Source organism: Lygodium microphyllum, chromosome 22 (genome assembly GCF_053477565.2).
Source record: "Lygodium microphyllum isolate KBCC chromosome 22, Lygodium_microphyllum_v1.1.10, whole genome shotgun sequence".
NCBI lineage: Eukaryota > Viridiplantae > Streptophyta > Polypodiopsida > Schizaeales > Lygodiaceae > Lygodium > Lygodium microphyllum.
This window is the reverse complement of record NC_141156.1, coordinates 85,300,129-85,322,983: the sequence shown is the minus strand read 5'-3', so window position 1 is coordinate 85,322,983 and position 22,855 is coordinate 85,300,129. Positions and strand designations below refer to the sequence as shown.

Below are 22,855 nucleotides of genomic sequence, written 5' to 3'. Positions count from 1 at the left end.
TAAAATCCGAAACTCCTCTGCCAATTTCCAAAACTAGCTAAAACTTCGAAACTCCATTTTTGGCCATTTCTGTTTTCCCTGTTTCCGAAACTCCCTTGTATTATGGATCTTGGTAAGCCTTTAGATAGCACTTTGCAGCACCCATGTCTTGATGCCTTGGTCTTTTGAGGCGAGACCTTTTGGGTTGAGCACAAAGTCTACTTATGTCCCTTTGGAATGTGTTTTGGGCCTCAGAGGGAATGCCAAGCCACCTTAGAATTAGCTTTATAGATAAATCATTGGCTAAATTCATTCGGCTTTTGTATAACCCCCAAAAATATTCTTAATTAAATTAAATTATGAAGTTCCAGAGTTTTGGTAGGACAAGTGGCTTAGAAAGTTCTATAAAAGGAAATCGTGGACTAATTGCGACACCTTATCTCTTCAAGACTAGCTCTCCACTAGCTCAACACCATCATCATTTTGTTGTTGCTTGGTCCACATCACTCCTTTGTTTTGGTCTAGTATTGTTGCCCTCATTACTCCTTCCATAGCCAACATCATGACTCTGTTTGGTTTCCACTTCTATTATGTGCCTCTAGAGCTACTTTGCAAGTTGTCCTTGGTTATGTTTAGTATCTCTTCTCCTACGATAGTTATGTTTGTATCTCCAACCTCCACACAATTGTGGCTTGCATTTCGCCGTCTCTCCTGCTATTGCCTAGCTTCCAAGCATCATCTAACCACATACAAGTACATTTAGCCTTAGTGGCCCTCATCCACTTTGAACTACATTAGATAGTCTCCTTCGTCATTGTTGCTACTAGAGGTGTCTATGTTGAATTTTAGTATGGAGTATTAGTGGTTTACTACTCTCCATTCCAACTCCCATGAGTGACCGGCAGCCCTCCGCTCCTTGAGCATTTGTCGTATCACACCTAGCATATCAAGTTTGTTCATTGAGTTTCATTTCATCGTTTATTCTCTTTCTTTTCATTTGCATTCATATTTGAGTTGTATTCCTAATAAGTGCCTGTGTTCTCTCTCCAAGACGTTAGCATATCTTTTAGTATGAATGTATGTTATACCATGTGAATACACTTAAATACCAAGCTAGTATCTTTGCATCTTGGCGCCTGTAAAAACAACATGCACCATGTAGATTCATTCTTTTCTTCATTGTTAAAAAGTTGTCTTTTAATATTTCTCCTCTCAAAAGAAAACCCCTTTCTCTCTTTCCCCCCAATGGGTCAAGAAAAGTGACAGGACGGTATGCACTCATACCATATGAGAGAGAGAGTAGGGTTTGCGGGGAGAAACATAGTGTATGGCAAACATTGAGAGAAGCAAACTTAGAAGAGTGAAGAATAATGAACATTGAATCATGCTAATACAATGGAGCAAAAGCTCGAAGATGACTGCACTATCTTGGATCAGGTAGCAACATCTGTAGGGAATCTGCACAATGAAGGGAGTGAAATGCAGTCCTTTAGGTAGTAGGGTATCGAAGGTAAATGCTGAATGATGAAGGACAATTGTAGAGGGATCGGAATGCAAACTGTAAAATACTGTACAAAATGTATTGTATGTGCATGGAATGCAACCCTGTTTGAGGGACAGCAAGGTGGCTTGCCTCTGGCTGAAATGCGATAGTAGAGAGCCTCCCAGCATCAAAAGTCAACATGCTAGGGAAGTAGATACCCTATAGGAGCTGATGTGGATACCGGGAAGATGCCAGGCTGCAAAATGCAAGTCCTAGAGGCTGAGAAAGATGACACCTATAGCAATATAGTCCTCAAGACAATGGAAAGGTGAGAACCAGCTAGGTGGCAGCATTTGGCTAGTAAACACCGTCTGCAAAGGGTGGAACAAGCCACCAGGCATCAAAGCGTTGCGAAGGATCCTCCACAAACTAAGTTTTCTTTTTGGTAGGGGAGTAAACAACAGTGGAGAGGTTGAGGAATAGAGAGAAGACTGATAGAATGGAGTGATATGATAATAAAAGTGAATGAATGGTAGTGTGTAGAATGAAGGGAGACAGTGCCCTATTTATAGGCATAGACAATTTTGAGTGGCTCTTGAGAAAGTGGGTGCATAGCCCTTGTTGTGGCTGTAAGAGTGAAACTTAAATGAATTAATAAAAAGAAATGCTGTTAATGAATGGGTTTCTTGACACCCCCTCTTAGGCCCAAAAAAGAGCCATAAGAGGGAGGGGGGGTGAGAGAGAGGAGATCTACCTTGTAATCCTAGTGTTCCACTTGGTAGGAAACTTGCAATGAAGAACAATAGACATGATGAGCTAATAGTACCCGAAACTCAACCTGGGGAGAGAAGTCACAAGCTCTTGACTCCATGCTAGAAGGAATTGAAGGCCTAACCACCGAGTCATGGCTCAACATCCAAGGTCCTGAACTAGGAAGAACGTGTAAAACTTGGGTATCAATGGGTGAGATGGCATGGAGTGTGATTCTTGGTATGCCGTGGAGTCATATGGTAGACTCAGCCATCTTCTCTCAAAAGAAGAAGGTAGAACTTACGAACAAAGGCAAAAAGTATGAGAATCAAGCTAGAGTATTTGGAGACACCATACCTATGGTACTCATGAACAAGTCTCTAAAGTAGTTAAGGATTGTGTTCAATATTGTTTACTTTATATCAATGATATGAAAGATAACATGAACGATGAAAACCAAGAGTAACTTAAACTATTGAAACATTATAAAAATTGTTTTTTAGAACATCTTCCTTATTTCCTTACCCCTAGAAAGGCCAGAAGATCACCATATTGATATTAATTTGGTGAGTTCTCCTCCTAATATAGCACCATATGTTGTGAGCTGCCCTCAACAAGAAGAAATTAGAAAGCAAGTCGAAGACCTACTTAATTGTGGGCTAATCAGGCCAAGTAGCTCACCAATTTGTTCATCGGTTCTTCTTGTTCAGAAGAATCATGCCATATGTAGAAAATGGATTGATTACTGAGCCCTTAACAAAATCACCAGGAAGAATCGATTTTCTATTTCTAGAATTGATGACATTTTGGATCGTCTAGGAGACTCAAAGGTTTTTAACTACATTGATCAAAAGAGTGGTTATCACTAGATCAGGGTAATACCACAAGATGTACACAAAACTGCTTTTTGCACTTCATCTATCCTTTATGAATTCTTAGTACTTCCTTTTGGATTAACTAATGTACAGCCACCTTCAATCGAATAATGGAGCATATTTTTAGAGATCATTGACAATATGTCGGCACTCTCTTTGACAATATTCTTGTTTTTAGCAGGAAGAAGAGGAGTATTGTTAGGTTAGGGTTTAGCAATATGCACATACTCACACACACTCGTAGTGAATAAGTGAACAACAAGAGAGAAGAGTGTGCTGGAAGGTCACATCCACTATGTGAGAATGATTATGTAAGTACAAGTGCTAAGTACCACACCCATTGACGGGTGTTCACAATGGGAAAAAACCCTTCTCCAACTAGAAGGTAAAAAGTACTTGTGGATAAGGGAGCGTTCATACAAGAACTTAGGAGGAACACGATAAGTGTAACAAACCCCCTTTGAGTGAATGATGTGAAGGTGTATAAGAAATAGGCAGATCAATCCCCAAATGGTATCAAGCCTAAAGCCTTGTGAAAGGCTTCAAACTTCTCTCTAGAGAGGTTCTTGTAAACACATCTATCAAGTTGTCCTATGTAGAGATATAAACCAAGTCAGTCTCCCCTACATGGAGCCTCTCTCTGACATAATGATAATGTACCTCTATGTGCTTAGTGCGAGCATGAAAAACTGGATTCCTTGTAACGGCCATGGCACTTTGATTGTTAGTGTAGATAGGAGTGGGTGATTGCTATCCCACACTAAGATTGACCAAAAGGGGTCTGAGCCGTACACATTTCAATGTAGTTGTAAATGTTGCTTGGTATTGAGCTTCATAGCTAGATGTGGCCATTGTAGAGTGCTTCTTGCTCAGTCAAGAAATGCATGGATCACCAAGCATGAAACAATTACCAGTAGTGGACACCCTTGTGTCAAAACAACTAGCCCAATCACTCTTTGTGAATGTATGCAAGCAAAGAGTAGTACCTTTAGGATAAAAAAGGCCCAATGTCTGGGTGCTTTTGAGATAACAAAAGACACATTTAACTGCTTGCCAATGTGTGGTACCAGGACTATGCATAAAGCATGCTAGTGAGAGACCCCAAACCGAATATCTGGCTATGTATTACACAAATACAATAAACAACATGCTAGTGAGAGACCCCAAACTGAATATCTGTCTATGTATTACACAAATACAATAAACAGCCAACAACTTGGTAATAAAGAGAAGCATCAAAGGGTTCTCTTGCACCCTGAAGTGTAAACTTGTGGCTTGTCTCAATGGGAATAGAGATGGGCTCGTAGTCTTGCATATGAAAACGCTCAAGAAGCTGCCCAATGTACTTAGATTGTTGCAAAATAATGCCCTCCTCAACTGTAGTAAACTGTATGCCAAGAGAGTAGTGCAAGTGGCCAAGATCTTTCATATTAAAGTGTTACACTTATTGTGCTCCTATGTTTTGGTGTGAACGTTCCCTTATCCCACTGGCACTTTTTACCTTCTAGTTGGAGAAGGGTTTTTTTCCTTGTGTAAACACTCATTTGTGAGTGTGGTACTTAGTACCTTAGGGATTGTACTTTCATTCATTCTCACATTAGTACTCTTTTCTCTTGCTGCTCACTTGTTCGCTGTGAGTGTGTGCGTGTTATTAAATCCTAACCTAACAGTGGTGTTAGAACCATACCTCTTTTCAGCCACAACCTAGCTTGTGCTCTGCCATAGCTACCTTCGAGCCTTGAGCTCTTCTGCTCTCTTTCCTCTCAGTCGTGTGCAACCTTCAATGGGTTGTGTGTCGTGTCTTTATTGACAACTTGTAGCTCGTCAAATTTTGTCATACTAGCTCCGATAGTCTTGATAGTCTTGTGTCACATCAGTTGCGTAGACTTGATAGCGAGCATCCATCAGCTCCAATAGTCTTGTGTCACATCATGCTTGCCTCACCACGTTAAATGAGCCCTGACAGCGTGTGTCCACATTGTCGACAACGTGTGCCACATCATCCTTGCCATTTAATGTTCCGATAGATTTGCGCTTGACATTTGACATTATTTTCATTAAAATATTCAGCTTCAAAGCCCTAATTAGAACTAACCCACTTATAATTGTCCTTGTTCACGCACAATGCTCTTGTTAAGCACAAACTTTGGGGATTTCACAGTAGACACCAATTTCCTTAAAAAGTTTCAACCAATTTGGGGCTTTTGCATGAAAACCCCGAATCCCACCAGAATTTTGGGGATTTTGCATTTTGTGTTCCAAAATTACTTGGTCTTGTGGCAAAATTTGGGGCTTTTCAAAAATTTCCTCAAATTTCACCGATTAAATTTGGGGCTTTTGCAAAATTTCTCTAAATTCACCAACATTGAGGTCAATTACACCTACACCAACATTTTCGCATATTAGAGCCCTTTCTGCTGGAAATTTTTCATCAACACCATCAATTTACCTAAGAATTGTGAGTTTTTGTAGTCTTTTCTTTGCTTTATTTTTGTGCTGCAACCGTATTTGTATTTTGGACAACAATTGGTCACATAAAAAAACCAGAAATTTCAGCAACAAGCAATGGAGCTCAACATGTTCGGGGACTCACACAAATTGGATAGCACTAATTATCCCATGTTGGCATACATGATGAATCATGCATTGTTGCCAAGTAGCTTTGGGGTTATGTATGTGTTGGGTGTAAAGTCCTTTCGTCTCGTGTATATAGTCATATGGGTGTGAACATACCCTTATTGTACCCTAACTTATAAATACATTCTTTTATTCTTTGTGTACCATCACAATTTGGTACACCTATCTCTGAGCTCACTCTCTCTAACTCTCAGCTCTGTAGCTCACGCCTCGATCTCACACTCCATTGCGCACTCTCTCCCCTTCAAATTGGTATCAAAGCACAGAGTGCACGCTTCCCGAGATCAAAGGCAGCTCGTGAACAGCTCGAGGCAAAAGAAGGTCCATTGAGCACCAGTCAGGGTGACTGGCAGTTGTTGAGTGTGTGATCGTTGGGCGACAGACTAACATAGGCAGTCGACGAGACCGTTGAGTGATGGGCGGCAACTCATAGGCAACAATCGTGCAGCATCAGGCGGCAGGTCCAGTGTGACCAGCGTGGACCAACGGGCAGCAACAGGCATGACGATAGTGGATTTTGTGTCTAGCGTGACGCTGCAGACCAGCGACCACAACATCGCGATAGGGCACCATCACGACCAGCAGTGACTTGCAGGGCATGTGGGCACCAATCGCGACACGCCTGTGACCAGGCGCCAGCGTGACCATTACGGGGCAGCGGTTGGGCAGGCAACGTGATGCCTAACATGTCACGGACTTGGACGGTGGGTCAATGAACCCTCCTTCCTTTTTTTAAATAAATTTTTTTGGTTATTTTATCTCCTGTCTTCCGGGTGTTCGTGCATGCAAGCACAGTGCATAGATGTGTGCAGATTTAGGCCCAGAAAATTGGAGCTTTGGTATCTGCACCAGAAATCGCAGACATTGTGTGCGTTTAAATTGGGGATTTCGCCAAATTTAGTAAAATTTTGCTCATTTGAGTAAAATTTCTCAACATTGGACCCATAAAATTTGGGGATTTTGCTGTATTGGTGAAATATTGTTCAGTTGAGCCAGATTGGCTGACATTGGTGCACATTTGGACGTGAGAAATTTGGGGCTTTTGCAAAATTTTGTGAAATTTTGCTAAAATTGCCCGCTTAATGCGCTTGGGAACATGTATTAATGCAATCAGGGCAGACCGGTCAATAAAATTTTGGGGCTTTTGCTGAAATCTGTGGATTTTAGCAAAGTTGATGCATGAAATGCACTTTGGGAATCTTGCTGAAGCAATCTTGTTGCCATAAGCAGAGTGATTTGAGCATTTTAATCTCCCGCTTGTGTGATTTTGGAGAAATTGCAGAGATTTCTTGGTGTTTTGTGTATCAGAAGTTGATATGAGCACATATGTGTGCAGTACACATGTTGGACAGCTCCCATTGAGTTGATGTATTGCTGATTATTCATGTTGCAGTAGTCTTAGTGATCATTTGCAGATTTGGGATTGTTGCAGATGTATTTTTGGTGATATTGCTGAATTGGGAGTTACCTGGCAGTGATGTATGCATTTAATGTATGCTAAAATTGCAGTCATACTGCTGAAAGTCATTCGTTCTATTGCTGTACATGTACTTGGACTGAATCTTGCTATTATTTACTGAAAATTTGGGCTGAAATCAGCTGAATATTCAGCTCATTTTTGCTGTCATAGATTGTAGCATTGAATTTCTGGTGTATTGCTAAAAAATGGCTGCAAATGCTTCTAGCAGCAGTGGCACTAAATCCCTCTTTGAAATCAAGAGGTTTGATAGCATGGGCTTTGACTCGTGGAAGGATAGGATGCAAGGCATTTTGTTTCTCAAGGATTGTGAAGATGCTCTCTCAGAGACTAAGCCTGCAGCTATGATAGATGTGGGTTGGGCTAGACTTAACAAGAAGGCCATTGCATACATTAAGATAGCAGTGTCTGATGATGTACTTACAGACATTTGTTGAGATATCGAGCTCCACTCGTGATATGCCAGGGTGACCGTTGTACATTTATGTCACCGACGTGTTAGTTGCAGATGCGGTTGGTACACCGCCCATGAATAATAGCTACATGATAGCTATCCTTATCTACTCTAGTTCGTGGCTCAGTTAGTATGCCACCTTAGTTAGTTGAGTTTGGTTTGAGACCCATATATAGGGTTCTTCTATTTCTTTGTATGAGAGTTGTTTTGACTTACACAACTAAGAAGAGGAAAATTGTTTTCAGCCTCCACCTCTGTGTGTATTCCCCCATTGTGCAAGCAAGAAAGCTACAAGCGAGACTCCTTCCTTCTCTCCCACAATCTTGACATGGTATCAAAGCCTTGTTCGTGGTAAGGAGCTCAAGGAAGCAAGCCAAGCTCGCGGTGTTCTGGTAAGAGGAGCAGTGTTGCTTTCATTTTCTGTTTTGGGAGCAAGTCTTTGCAGGCAACACAGCCGGAAAGTGCATGAGTGCATTGTCTCAGGTTGAGATGCCCTTCGCGGTGAAGCAAGAGGGTAGTATATGCTACGGGCAAGGACTTTAGCCTCGGCGACCTTGTTTTTTTGATTTGAGGCCATTTCGGGGCCTGTTTTGGAGGTGGAAGTTTTCTGCACGCACTCAGGAAAAAGCCCTGTTTTATGCTGTGCGACCACTGTTCTACAGGTCGGTGAACAATTACCACAGAAATTGCATCGTATGCTTGTGTGCAAAGACATTGGGAGTTACAGAATCATCCTTGGTTCCCGTTTATGCAAAATCGTCACTAGGAAGTGACTGTGTGGTCAAATACCACTTTCGCCAGTTTTGCAGATTTTCCCTTGTGAGGGTGAAGCTGTGTTTTTTGCAGTGACAGAATTTTTTGCAGTGTTCTGTAATGGCGTCTGATTCTCTTTCACAGATTGTCACTGAAAAGCTTGACAAAAACAACTTCCAAGTATGGAAGTTTAGAATGACGAATTTCCTTATGGGAAAAGGATATTGGAAATTTGTTGCAGGAAATGAAGAAGAACCAGTTCTTCCTGATGTTCCCAATCAACAGCAAATGCAGGCATTTAAAGCATGGTATGAAAGAGCCAGGAAAGTTATGTACTGGCTGTCTATCAGCATTTCAGACTCTATGATTGTGCATATTCAAGATGCAAGTACGCCAAAGGAGGCATGGGATACTTTGTCAAAAATGTATAGCATAAATACGCAAGCCAGGAAAATGCAGCTCAAGCAAGAGTTGCACAATGTGCAAAGAGAAAGTATGAGCATCAATGACTACCACATGAAGGTGAAGAAGATTACAGATGCACTTGCTTCCATTGGGTCGCCAGTGGAAGATGATGATTTAGTCTCAGTGACCTTGAATGGTCTAGGAAAGGATTATGCACAGTTCCGAACATCTATTTCCGTCCGTGAAAGATTTCCTGATTTTGAGGAGTTGATTGCTCTTCTAATTTCTGAGGAGCAGAGAAATGGTAGTGCATCTTCTTTGGGAGGAACTTCAAACGAAGCTGCCTTCTACTCAAATGCTGGAAGAGGTAGAGGCAGAGGTAGAGGAGGCTGATATGGAGGCCGTGGTAGAAATCAGAATACGCAGCAAACTCAAGAAAACCAGTCCTATGGAGGAGGACGTGGTAACTCTAGAGGCAGGGGGAGCCAAAGAGGTCGTGGTGGATGGCAAAGAGGCCAAAATGCAAACAGTAATATTGAATGCTACTACTGTGGTAAAATGGGTCATAGGGCTAAAGACTGCTATAAAAAGCAGAATGACATCATGAATGGAAAACTGCAACAAGGGAATTATGCATCTTCTAGTAGACAGGGTGATGACAGAAATGAGCATTTGTTTATGGTGCAGTACATGAACAATTCTGTGACAAGTGCAGAAGAAAGCAATGATGTATGGTATGTTGACTCAGGTGCATCAAACCACATGATAGGTCATGCAGAATGGATAGAGGATGCAAGGAAAATGGAAAAACCAGGATTTGTGGAGACTGGTGATGATACTGCACATCCTATTGTGCAGATTGGAAAAATTCCTTTGTCTATGCAGGATGGGAAAAAGAAATACCTATCCGATGTATTTCATGTCCCGAATATCACCAAGAATCTGGTTTCTGTTGGTCAAATGGTTGAGCAGGGCTTGCAGGTCAGATTTAATTCTCATAGATGCTTTGTTGAGGATATAAAAAATAAAGGTCGCTTGATAGCAAAAGGAAAGAAGAAGGGCAGAATGTTTACGTTGGATGCAGACATGCCTGAATTGAGTGCAGCAATGTTTGCACATGGGACCGGTGTAGTTGCAGATATTGATATCTGGCATAAACGCATTGGTCATGTTAATGTACAGCGACTTAAATCAATGCAGGCCCAAAATATTATTGCAGGATTGTCCAAATTCAAGGTTGCAGAAATGCATAAGGTATGTGAAGCCTGTCAGTTTGGAAAACATGCAAGGAAACCATTTTCTAGACATGTTCAAGAGAGTGAGAAGCCATTGGAATTAATCCACTTTGATGTGTGGACTACTAAAGCTGCATCTCTTGGAGGCTGTCATTATTTTGTCACTTTTATTGATGACTATAGTAGAAAAGTTTGGGTGTATTTTATGAAAAAGAAAAGTGAAGTTTTTGGGCATTTTAAAACTCTTAAAGCTATGGTTGAAAAAGAAACAGGTCTGCAAATAAAATGCCTAAGGTGAGATGGAGGGGATGAGCACCTCTCAAATGAGTTTGCAAGGTTCCTGTAGGAGCATGGCATAAAGCAACAATATTCATGCAGTCATATTCCACAACAAAATGGAATTGCAGAAAGGAAAAACAGGCATATTGGAGAGGTATCTCGTGCCATGCTCAATGAAAAAGACTTGTCAGATTTTTATTGGGCTGAAGCAGTTGCTACAGCAGTCTACATAATGAACAGGACTCCCACTGCAACAATACATGGAATGACTCTAGAGGAGAGGTATACTGGTAGGAAACCAGATATTTCTCATTTGAAAATTTTTGGTTGCATTGCCTATGTACATGTGCCAGATGAGTTGAGATCCAAGTTGGATCCAAAAGCTGAGAAGTGTATCTTTATTGGTTACTGTCTGCAGCAAAAAGGGTATAGATGCTATAACCCTTCTACTCGTAAGTTTACAGTGAGCAAAGATGTTTTTGATGAGATGAGTAGCTGGTATAAACTAGTAAATGTGATTGATGATGTAGATGCACAAAATGGTAATGCTGCACAGAATTCACAGCAGCAGTCACAAAATATTAGTGGACCTGGAGCGTCCTCTAGCAGTGGTTCACATTCTTCGCCATGGACAGACAGATTGAGATCAGGAGAATCTTCTCAAAGTAATGCAGATAGTGGTATGCAGGTATCACGAAAAGGAAAAGAGAAGGTTGATCAGCCCATGTTTGATGTGAATGCAGGTCACTCTTATGTGGATGGTGAATCCAGTGGCTCAGAACAGAGCATTGATGATGAGTTGGGTATTCCTTCTATTGTTATACCTGGAGTAAGGAAGACCAGGGATGTTTTGAGAGCATCTGGGAGTGAACCTACTTTGCGCAGGTCTACGAGAGCTAGGTATCCTGTGGATAGGCTGAAATATGATGGATTTACAGCCATTCACTATGCATATATGGTCAAACTGATACAGGAACCAGAACCCACTTCTTTTGAGCAAGCCATGGGAAAAGAAAAATGGGAGAAAGCCATGGATGAAGAAATGGATGCCTTGGAAGCAAATGCTACATGGGAATTGGTACCTTTGCCTAAAGGTAAAAATGTAATTGGTTGTAAGTGGGTTTATAAGGTGAAGCACAATGCAGATGGTTCTGTGAATAGATACAAGGCAAGATTAGTAGTCAAGGGGTATGCACAAACATATGGCATTGACTATGAAGAAACATTCAGTCCAGTTGCAAGGATGGCAACCGTAAGAGCAATCATTGCTATGGCTGCATCAAAGGGATGGTCTTTAGATCAGATGGATGTAAAGAATGCCTTCTTGCATGGTGATTTGCAAGAAGAGGTCTATATGGAGCAGCCACCAGGTTATGTGCATGCTGTTCATCCTGAGTTTGTTTGCAGGTTGAAGAAAGCATTATATGGCTTGAAGCAAGCACCTAGAGCATGGTCTGACAAGATAGGACAGTATCTTGTCACTATTGGCTTTCAGATTTCCAAGGCAGATTTCTCACTCTATGTGAGAAAAACGGAGAAAGGTATTATGCTACTTGTCATTTATGTTGATGATTTGATTATGACAGGTGACAGTAATGAAGATATCCTTCATGTGAAAATGCTATTGAAGCAAAAGTTTGAGATGAAGGAGTTGGGAGAGCTGCGTTATTTCTTGGGCATTGAGGTGATTAGATCACCAAGTGGGATACAGCTCTTGCAGAGACAGTATGGATTGGACATGCTGTCCAAATATGGGATGACAGGCTGTAAGCCTATTTCAGTTCCTTTGGAGCAGAATGTGAAGCTGAGCGCAGATGCAGATGAGCTTTTGGAAGACCCTACTATGTACAGACGCATAGTAGGAAGCTTGATTTATATGACTATTACCAGGCCAGATTTGAGCTATGTTGTTGGATTGGTAAGTCAGTTTATGCAGGCTCCAAGGAAACCGCATTTGAATGCGGCTAGACACATACTCAGGTATGTGAAGTCCACATTGCAGTATGGACTATTTTATGAGAGTGGGATTCAGATACAGCTGTATGGATACACTGATGCTGATTGGGTTGGCAGTATTTCTGATGGACGATCTATTAGTGGATATGTGTTCTCTTTTGGGAGTGCTGCAGTCACTTGGAGCAGCAAGAAACAACCTACAGTTGCCTTGTCGAGCACAGAGGCTGAGTATAGGGGTGCAGCAATGGCTACATGTGAGGTAGCTTGGTTGCATAAGCTACTTTATGATATGCATTAGTCTACAGATGGGCCAGTTGTCATTTATTGTGACAACATGAGCAGTATACACTTGGCAAATAACCCAGTCTATCATGCTAGAACAAATCACATTGAGGTGCATTATCACTATGTGCGGGAGAGGGTTTTACTAGGTCTTATTGATCTAGTTTATGTCAGCACAGAGGATCAGGTAGCTGACATATTCACGAAGGCATTGGGCGCAGAGAAGCTGCGCAAGTTCAGAGACCTGCTTGGTGTGCAGGAATTGGGATTGAGCTCGAGGGGGAGTGTTGAGATATCGAGCTCCACTCGTGATATGCCAGGGTGACCGTTGTACATTTATGTCACCGATGTGTTAGTTGCAAATGCGGTTGGTACACCGCCCATGAATAATAGCTACATGATAGCTATCCTTATCTACTCTAGTTCGTGGCTTAGTTAGTATGCCACCTTAGTTAGTTGAGTTTGGTTTGAGACCCATATATAGGGTTCTTCTATTTCTTTGTATGAGAGTTCTTTTGGCTTACACAACTAAGAAGAGGAAAACTGTTTTCAGCCTCCACCTCTGTGTGTATTCCCCCATTGTGCAAGCAAGAAAGCTACAAGTGAGACTCCTTCCTTCTCTCCCACAATCTTGACACATCAAGCGTCTTGATACAGGTTATACTATATGGAAAAAGCTTAAGGACACTTATGAAAATACAACTCTTGTGAATCAAGTGCATCTTATGCATAAACTTGTGAATATGGAGTTGTATGAGTCTAAGCAAGCATCTGAGCATTTGAGTGCTTTCACAGGGGATTTGAGTCAATTGTAGGACTCTGGTTTGGCGGCTTTCGATGATAAATTGAAAGCTATTTTCTTATTGATGACTTTGCTTGGCAGCTGAGAATCTTTGGTTGTGTCACTTAGCAACAACCCCGCTTTGACTTTTGATGGTGTTAGAGGGTCAATCTTTAATGAAGAAAATAGAAGAAAGTCTAGCGGTGCAAGTAGTGGCTCAGCTTACCATGTAAGGGGCAGGTCTGAAAAGAGGGGTGATGTAGCTAATGAAGGCAAAAGCAGAAGCAAAAGCAAGGGCAAAAAACAGGATGCCACATGCTATCAGTGTGGGTGTTGTTGGGTATTTGACTCACGCCTCACTTACGCCTACGCTTATATGGGAGTGTCGGTGATCAGTAGGACACTGGGGCACTTTTTACTCTCGGTAGGAGAGGTTTTTTCCCCCAGACTTATAGTCTTATTTTCGTATGTGCTTATGTGCTTATGTTACACACTTATGGGCACTTACCGTGTGTTGGGTGTGAACACCCTCTACAACCTTAAGGTTTAAGGGTTGTACTTTGTACTTTCATGTTACACTCTTTCAGTTAATTGGATTGGGTGTCGTGTGTCACTCTGTCTCTCTCACTCTGACATTGTCTACTGCACTCTCAGCTGCATTTCGATCCTATCACCATCTTTACATTTGGTATCAGAGCAGTCTGTAGTCTACAGACTGTAGCCCCCACTGTCTGCGGCCCTCGTCAGTTTTGCAACTCTCGCTAGTAGAGCTGAAGGCACCATCAGTACCTGTGTACGCCACCTGTCCCTGCAGTGCCTCATCCTCATCAGGCACGACCTGCAGCTCGTCACCTGTATTGCTCGTCAGCTCCACTGGCCTGTTCGTCCCCCCTTACGTGCCTGTGCAGTCGCCAGCAGGCCTGGGCGCCGCCTGTCTCCAGTGCCGCCTGCCTCCAGCGTCGCTTGCCTCTAGCGCCGCCTGTCTCCAACGCGCCTGTCTCCAGCACGTCCGCCAGCTGCATGCGTAGTCGCCGCCAGGCCGGTCCACGTCAGGCGCCCGCTCGACTGCCCTGCCCACCTACGACCTGACCAGCGTCCGCCCTGGCCACGTCAGGTATTTTAAAAAAAAATATCCTTTTATTCCAGAATAAATTTTTGGCAGAGGGGGTTCCTACGCAAGCAGGCATAGAATTCAGGATACGTGTCTGGGCCATGGCTGATGCAAAATTTTGGGCACATTCATAAGAAATTTTGGGGCTTTTATGTATTTTGAGGACAATTGCATATGAACTGCAGTTACAGTTACAGAAAGACTGTTTTGAACGCATTTGAGGCAAAAATTTTGAGGATTTTGATATAACAGTGTTGCTGAGCACTGTTTGCACCTTGGAAAGCGTGCATTAAAGACAATTTTTGACAGAGTACGCCCTTGCACATTAATTTCAGAAGTATGCTTGCTGCAATTTCTGGAAATTTGCAGATTTCCAGTCCTTACTGCTTTGACATTGCTCATTTGTCTTTGGAAATTTGTCATCATGGCAAATCAGGGAGGTGATGTATTTACGTATGTATCCAAGGAAGACAGATTGGACGGAAACAATTATTCGCTATGGTCATTCATGATGAAGAATGTATTAGTGGCCAAGAATTTATGGGATTATGTCAGTGGAGAGGAAACTCGACCGAGAGTTGTAGCTCTCGTTACTCCTCCTCAAGGGGCACGTGGACAACGGGGACCTCAGCCCACTCCACCTCAGCCACTTTCTCCAAGAACTGCAGCTCAAAAAGCTTGGGATACACGTGATGCATAGGCCTTGTCGCTGATTGCTTTGACAGTTCAGCGCTCCATCATCCCTTACATTTGTTCAGCATCTTCTTCACGAGATGCATGTCTGACTTTGGAGCATATGTTTGCAGAAAAGAAAGAGACTCGGATCTCTTTCTTGAAGAAAGAGTTAGAGACTTTGAAGATGAAGGAGGGTGATTCTATGCAGGATCACTTGAATAAGATTCAGGACTTGAGGGAGCAGCTCATGAATGTAGATGAGTACTTTTCGGATGCACAACTGATATCCACCACCTTGAATTCCTTACCTCCTTCGTACTTGTCTTTTCATACTGCATTGAATCTCACCATGAGGATTTCCGAGCACCCACTCACTTTTATTCAGCTAGTTAGTTTGCTTCTAGAGGAGGAGCAAACAAGAAAAAATAGTGGTGTGGATGCTATAGTCTCTGAGCAGGCTTTTGTGGCAAAACCGAAAGGCAAAAACAGCAAGGTGAAAAATGCTCCACAGAGTTCTGGCACTTCGGGCACATCGCAGAATCAGACACAAGGGGGGATGCAAGCTAAAAAGGGAAAATGTCATTATTGTAAGAAGCCAGGCCACTATATCACTGAGCGCAGGAAGCGCATTGCCAAAGAGAAGGAGTCAGGAATGTCTGTTTCTACTACTCCTTCCCCTGCTAGTGAGTCCGCGACCTTTGTTGTGGACAGGGACTATTGTTTTTACACTTGCAGTTATGACATCTCTTGGGCCGATAGAGCACTTAGCTCTACAGAGGATGCTGATACTTGGTTCTTTGACAGTGGTGCTTCTAGACATATTACCTCTCGCAGAGATCTGTTTGCTTCAGTTAGTGCACCTCCCGTTGGGAAATCTGTACAGTGTGCCAATAATGCATCATACCCTGTTCGTGGTATTGGCGAGATTCAGCTCACAGCCATTGATGGCTCTATTCTCCGTCTACAGGATGCTTTGTTTGTGCCTGGAATCAAGAAGAATTTGCTTTCTATTTCTTCTTTGGCACGTTGTGGTTTGCAGGTCACATTTGATGATGACCGTTGCATGGTTAGAGATAAAGAACGTATGACTTTGGTCTTGACAGGATACTTGTGTCATGGTTTATATGAGTTGGATGCTCTTTTAGTGGATGAGTCGGCATATTTGATACCCACTCTTACTTCTGCTATGATATAGGCGGAGTTATGGCATGCTCGTTTGGGGCATGTAAACTTTGGCAGCTTGATGCTTTTGTAGCGTACTCAGATGCTGGATGGCTTACCTCTCTTGGAGAGACCTCCTGAGCACTTATGCGAGGGATGCATTTTGGGGAAAATGCGTTGTTTCTCATTTCCCCGTGATATTGCTTTTAGAGCAACAACCAGATTGCAGTTGGTGCATTGAGATGTTTGTGGGCCTATGCAAACAATGTCATTCGGCGGTTGTTATTATTTTGTGACATTCATTGATGACTTTACACGTTTTTGCTGGGACTACTGTTTGAAAAAGAAGTCAGAAGTGTATGATGCATTTTGGCTTTCAGTGCACTTGTTGAAAATCAATCTGGATGCAAAATTAAGACTCTCTGTTCGGACCGAGGGGGGGAATACATGTCCTCTATGCTGGATTCTTTTTTGAAGCAAAAAGGCATAGTTTATCAGTACACTACTGCCTATACTCCACAACAAAATGGGGTAGCAGAGAGGAAGAATCGGTCACTCATGGAGATGGCCAGATGTATGCTGAAGGCAAAGAGATTGCCTCATAGTTTTTGGATGGAAGCAGTCATGTGTGCTTGGCATATTTTGAACAGATGCCCTACCAAAGCCTTGAAGACCATCACACCTTTTGAGGCTTGGAACAGTCGTAAACCTTCTGTTGGCCACTTCCGTACCTTTGGGTGTCTTGCCTATGCCCATATTCCACAAGTACTTAGAAAAAAGTTGAACAACAAGGTTGTTAAGTGCATTTTTATGGGATATAGCAATGAGAGCAAAGGCTACAGACTCTATGATCCCGTTACAAAGAAGGTTTTTGTAAGCAAGGATGTTGTTTTTGATGAAAAATCAGAGTTATCCTTGGCTGGTTTGGACACATATCAGGCTGCCCGTGATGTTTTTGAAGGGCTGCTGCCCATTACTTTTGGTGATTCAGCTGGAGCTTCAGAAAATGAACCTAATGTTCAGCCAGCTGCTCCTATGGAAAGTGCAGAAATTCAGCCATTGGCTTATCGGAATATTCAGCATAATGCTGAAACTGAAATTCAGCAAGAGCTTGCACACAGTTAGGAAGCTAGACAGTTACCTAGATGGTATTTGCAGACTATGTAAGATAGTCCTTTGGATGCACCCATGGCTGGTCGTACTAGAAGGCAAACTCGTTTGCATGATTCAACACATACCATGGAGTTTGTTATGGCAGCAAGTACTTTTGATAATGAAGAGCCTGAATGTTTTAAGGATGCACAACACAGTGTGCATTGGATGGCAGCAATGCAAGCTGAATTAGATTCTATCACTAAGAATCAAACTTGGGATTTGGTGTCTTTGCCATTTGGGAAGAAAGCCATTGGAACGAAATGGGTCTACAAACTGAAAAGGAAAGCATATGGATCCATTGATAAATACAAGGCACGGCTTGTAGCTAAAGGCTACACACAGAAAAAGGGCATTGACTATGAGGAGACATTTGCTCCTACTTCCCGTATGATGACCATCAGGTCTATGATTGCTTTGGCTGCACATTATGGTTGGACAGTGCATCAGCTGGATATCAAGACTACATTTTTACATGGGGAACTTCAGGAGGAAGTTTATGTACAGTAGCCCATTGGTTTTGTAGTTGAAGGCTCAGAATATTTGGTATGCAAGCTCAAAAAGGCACTATATGGTTTGAAACAAGCTCCTAGAGCTTGGTATGCAAAAATAGATGCTTTCTTGCTTGGTTAGGGGTTTCTTAACAGCTCATTTGAGTCTACCCTTTACGTATGTAAAGAAGGGGGATCTATGTTGATTATATGTCTTTATGTTGATGACCTTTTGCTCACTGGAACACATGCTGATCAGATTTCAGCATTCAAACAAAATTTGCAGGAAACTTTTGACATGTCTGACTTGGGAGTTTTGCATTAATACTTGGGTATCCAGTTCATACATGATGGTCGAGGTATTGGGCTATCACAGTCAAGGTATATTGGGGAGCTTCTTGATAAGTTTGGCTTACAGGATTGCAAGCCAGTTTGTACCCCCATGGAACCTGGACTGAAACTGTCATTACATGATGACAGTGATTTGTTTGATATACATACATATGCTCCTGCAGTTGGATGTCTTATCTACCTATGCAACACCATGCCGGACATACAGTTTGCAGTTTCAGCTTTGAGCAGGTATATGCATCAGCCACGTATGTCACATTGGCAAGTTGTCAAGTGTGTTTTTCGTTACTTGCAGGGTACTCGATCTCTTGGGTTGCTTTATGCCAAGGGGGGACCACTGTAGTTACATGCTTACAGTGATTCTGATTGGGCTGGTGATTATGATATACGTCACTCCACTAGTGGCAATTGTTTCTTTCTTGGCTCTTTTTGCATTTCTTGGCTTAGCAAGAAACAATCCACTGTTGCTACATCGTCATGTGAAGCTGAATACAAGGCAGCTTTCACTACCACAGTTGAATGCGTATGGCTTAGACGCTTGCTAGTTGATCTGGATGTATCTGTTACGAAGCCTACTCCTTTGTTCACTGATAGTTAGAGTGCCATTGCAGTGGTACGGAACCCAGTGTTTCATGCCCGCACGAAACACATTGAGATCCATTATCACTTTGTTAGAGAGAGGCTACATGCAGGTGATATCAGCCTTGTCTATTGTCCTACCACCAGTAATGTGGCAGACATCTTCACCAAAGCTCTTCCTCGTGACAAATTTGAAGCATTTCACGATGCTTTAAATTTGATATCCTTTGGTGGCGGATGATCCTTGTACTCTTGATCACTCTTCACTCCAGGGGGGTTTGTTGGGTATTTGACTCACGCTTCACTTACGCCTACGCTCATATGGGAGTGTCCGTGATCAGTAGGACACTGGGACACTTTTTACTCTCAGTAGGAGAGGTTTTTTTCCACAGACTTATAATCTTATTTTCGTATGTGCTTATGTGCTTACGTTACATACTTATGGGCACTTACCGTGTGTCGGGTGTGAACACCCCCTACAACCCTAAGGTTTAAGGGTTGTACTGTGTACTTTCATGTTACACTCTTTCAGTTAATTGGATTGGGTGTCGTGCTTTACTCTGTCTCTCTCACTCTCACACTGTCTATTGCACTCTCAGCTGCATTTCGATCCTATCACCATCTTTACAGGTGTAAAGGGCATAAAAAGCCCGATTGCCAGTACTTCAAGAAAGAGCAATAAAGAAAGAAACAATAGTTTAAGAAAAAGAAGGATGATAAGAAAGATGATGGCAACTCTTCCTCAAAAGAAGTTGCAAAGGCAAATGCTGCATCTAGTGTGGTCATTGAAGAGCTTCTTGACACTGAAGAGATACTTGTTGTAGCCTCATGTAATGATGCAAATATTATGGCAGCAGCAGGTGATATACACATCACCAAAAAGAAGGTAATTGATGCCTTACTTTTAGCTCATGATGGGCTATCACAATTATGGATAGTGGACAGCGGTGCCTCTTTTCATGTTACCCCCTCTTTGGAGTCATTTTTTGAATACACTGCATGTTGCCTAGGCAAAGTTTGTTTGGGTAATAACTATATATGTGAGATAGAGGGTGTTGGCACCATTCACTTGGCCTTGAAAATGGCCAAGAGCTGATTTTGTAGGATGCCAGATTTGTACCTGGCATAAAGAAAAGTCTACTATCAGTTGGGCAGCTTGATGCTAAAGGGTATTTTACAACCTTTGGTGGCGGATCTTGAAAGGTTCATAAGGGCTCTATGCTGATTTTTAAAGGCAGCAAAAAGGGGACTTTATATTACTTGCATTGTAAAGCATTACCTGGCAAGTTTTTGGCTGTGGCTGAAGTCCATTCACAAATGGAGCTTTGATACAAAAGACTTGGTCATATAAGCCAAAAAGGCCTATAGGTTCTCTCCTCTTTACGGAGATTTGATGTAAAAGGCTTTGGTCTCAAATTTTGTAATGATTGCTTATATGGAAAACAAGTGAAGTCTCCTTATTACTCTGGTGTCATTAAGAAGTCTAATGCTCTTGACTTAGTACACTCTGATGTATGTACTATGCCTGTTAATTTGTAAAGGGGTGCATGGTACTTTGTTACTTTCATTGATAATTTCAATAGAAAGTCATGGGTGTATGTACTTAAGAGCAAAAAGGAAGTGTTGGATGCTTTTAAAAAGTTTCATGCTTTTCTTACCACATAGAAAGGGCTTAAGTTGAAAACCATAAGAATAGATAATGGGGGTGAGTATGTCTCAAATGAATTTAACAAGTTTTGTGAGATGCATGGCATTAAGAGGGAGTTGACAACCCCTTATAATCCTGCATCAAATGGCGTGGCTGAAAGATTTAATTGCACACTTTGTGAGAGAGTTAAATGCATGTTGTCCACAGCTAATCTCCCACAGTAGTTTTGGGGAGAGGCTCTTAAAACTGCAGTTCATGTATGCAATCGCTCTCCCAATCATGCATTGGAAAATGACATTCTTGAAGAGGTTTGGTTTGGCAAACTTGCTTCATATGACCATTTGTGTGTCTTTGGTTGTGATGTCTTTGTGCATGTACTTGTAGAATAGAGGACCAAACTAGACATGAAATCCATTAAGGGCATTTTCATGGGATATGGAGATGAGGGAGAGATGGGTTATAGAGTTTGGCTTCCTCAGAGCAGGAAGATAGTACGCAGCCGAGATGTAGTATTTAATGAGGCAAAGTTGCTGAAAAATGCTACACATGGTGATCTTGACAAAAAGAAGGTCAAATTTCAGCATGAACAGCCAGCCATTCAGCAGCCATTAGCTGAAAGTTCTGTCCCTTTTGATGCCTGAAAATGAGCAGTAACCTATTGTGCTACAGCCAGAAGATCATGGACAGCAAGTTGATGCATAGGATGAAATAGGACAGCTAGAAGAACATGCTGAAACAGATTACAGCAGCAAGAAAATGCTGAAAATTAGCCACCTAGCGATGGTGTGCACATTCCTCAGGATGTAGGCCCACTACATGATAATACAGATCATTGGGTAAGAAGGTCTACACGTGTCAGAAGGAAGCCACAAATGTTTTAGCCATCTTTGGATTGCATTTTTTTGATTGATGAGGGTGAGCCTCTGACATTTAAAGAGACACAATCATGTGAAAACAAGAGAAAGTGGGAGCTTGCTATGCAGGAAGAGATGAAGTCTCTATATGCAAATATCACATGGGAGCTTGTACCTTTTCCCAAGGATATGAAAGTTATTCCAAATAAATGGGCTTACAAAGTGAAATGCATTGATAGGAAGCCCAAGTACAAGGCACGGCTAGTTGCTAAGGGCTATACACAAAAGGAAGGCATAGACTTTCAGGAGGTCTTTTCACCACTGGTGAAGATGACTACGCTCTGTGTTTTGTATGCTCTCACTGCATCCTTGGATTTAGAGTTGGATCAGATGGATATGAAGATTGCTTTTCTTCATGGTGACTTGGATGAAGAGTTGTACATGAAGCAGTCAGAAGGATTTGCTATTCCAAGAAAAGAGCATTTGGTTTGTAAGCTGAAATGCAGCTTATATGGGCTGAAACAAGCCCCTAGACAATGGTACAAAAAATTTGATACCTTTATGCTCAGCTATGGATTTAAATGCAGTCATGCAGATTACTGCTTATACACTAAAAAGGCTGATGATGGAAGCTTTATTGTGCTGGTTTTATATGTGGATGACATGTTGATTGCAGGATAGCATAAGAGTACTTTGAATACTCTTAAAAGGTAGCTGAGTTCAGCCTTCTCTATGAAAGATTTGGGGGTAGTTGAACACATTTTGGGCATGTGCATTAAAAGAGACAAAGGGCAGCGTTTGTTGTTTCTCTCACAAGACAAGTACATCAGCAATGTACTTGACGGGTTTAATATGGTTGATGCTAAGCCTCTTGGTGTGCCTTTACCGCCACATACAAAGCTTAGCAAAGCTGATTGCCCTAAGGATGATGCAACTGCTAGTGCCATGAAGGGTATACCTTATGCATCAGCTTGTGGATCTTTGATGTATGCCATGGTTGCAACTCGCCGTGACATTGCTCATGCAATGGGAGTTGTTAGTAGATTCATGTCGAACACTGGCAAAGCCACATTGGGAAGCAGTGAAAGGTATCTTCAGATACTTGAAAGGTACACAAGAAAAGTATACATGGAGCCCCGAGAGGAACACCAAGGAAAAGGGAATTCTCTTGCAAGAAAATCTATCTTGTAACATCAACAAGCTTGTTTATCATATTTCATACGATCACAATGAAGAAAAGAACACCAGGCACAACAAATCTTCATGCAGCATCATGTAGACCTCCCACGGTTTTTAATAGAATCAACCATATTTTTCAACATCTTCACAAAATCCATCAATAGAACAAAGAAAACAAAGAAATACACCATCTTTGAATGGAAATACATCACATAGTATTCATCTTCAATATCTTCATAGTCTTCTCTCTCAATCTCTCATATACAATCACTCTGTTTGAGTAGAATTGACTATCTCTGACTCTCTCT

The 22,855-nt window shown here is 42.0% G+C and overlaps 1 protein-coding gene across 2 annotated transcripts in view; it reads left to right on the top strand.

The window, feature by feature from the left end:
* LOC148017371 (nicotinate phosphoribosyltransferase 2-like) overlaps positions 1-22,855 on the top strand; it is a 109,408-nt gene that overhangs the window by 56,860 nt on the left and 29,693 nt on the right. The gene's annotated exons all lie outside the window — the stretch shown is intronic.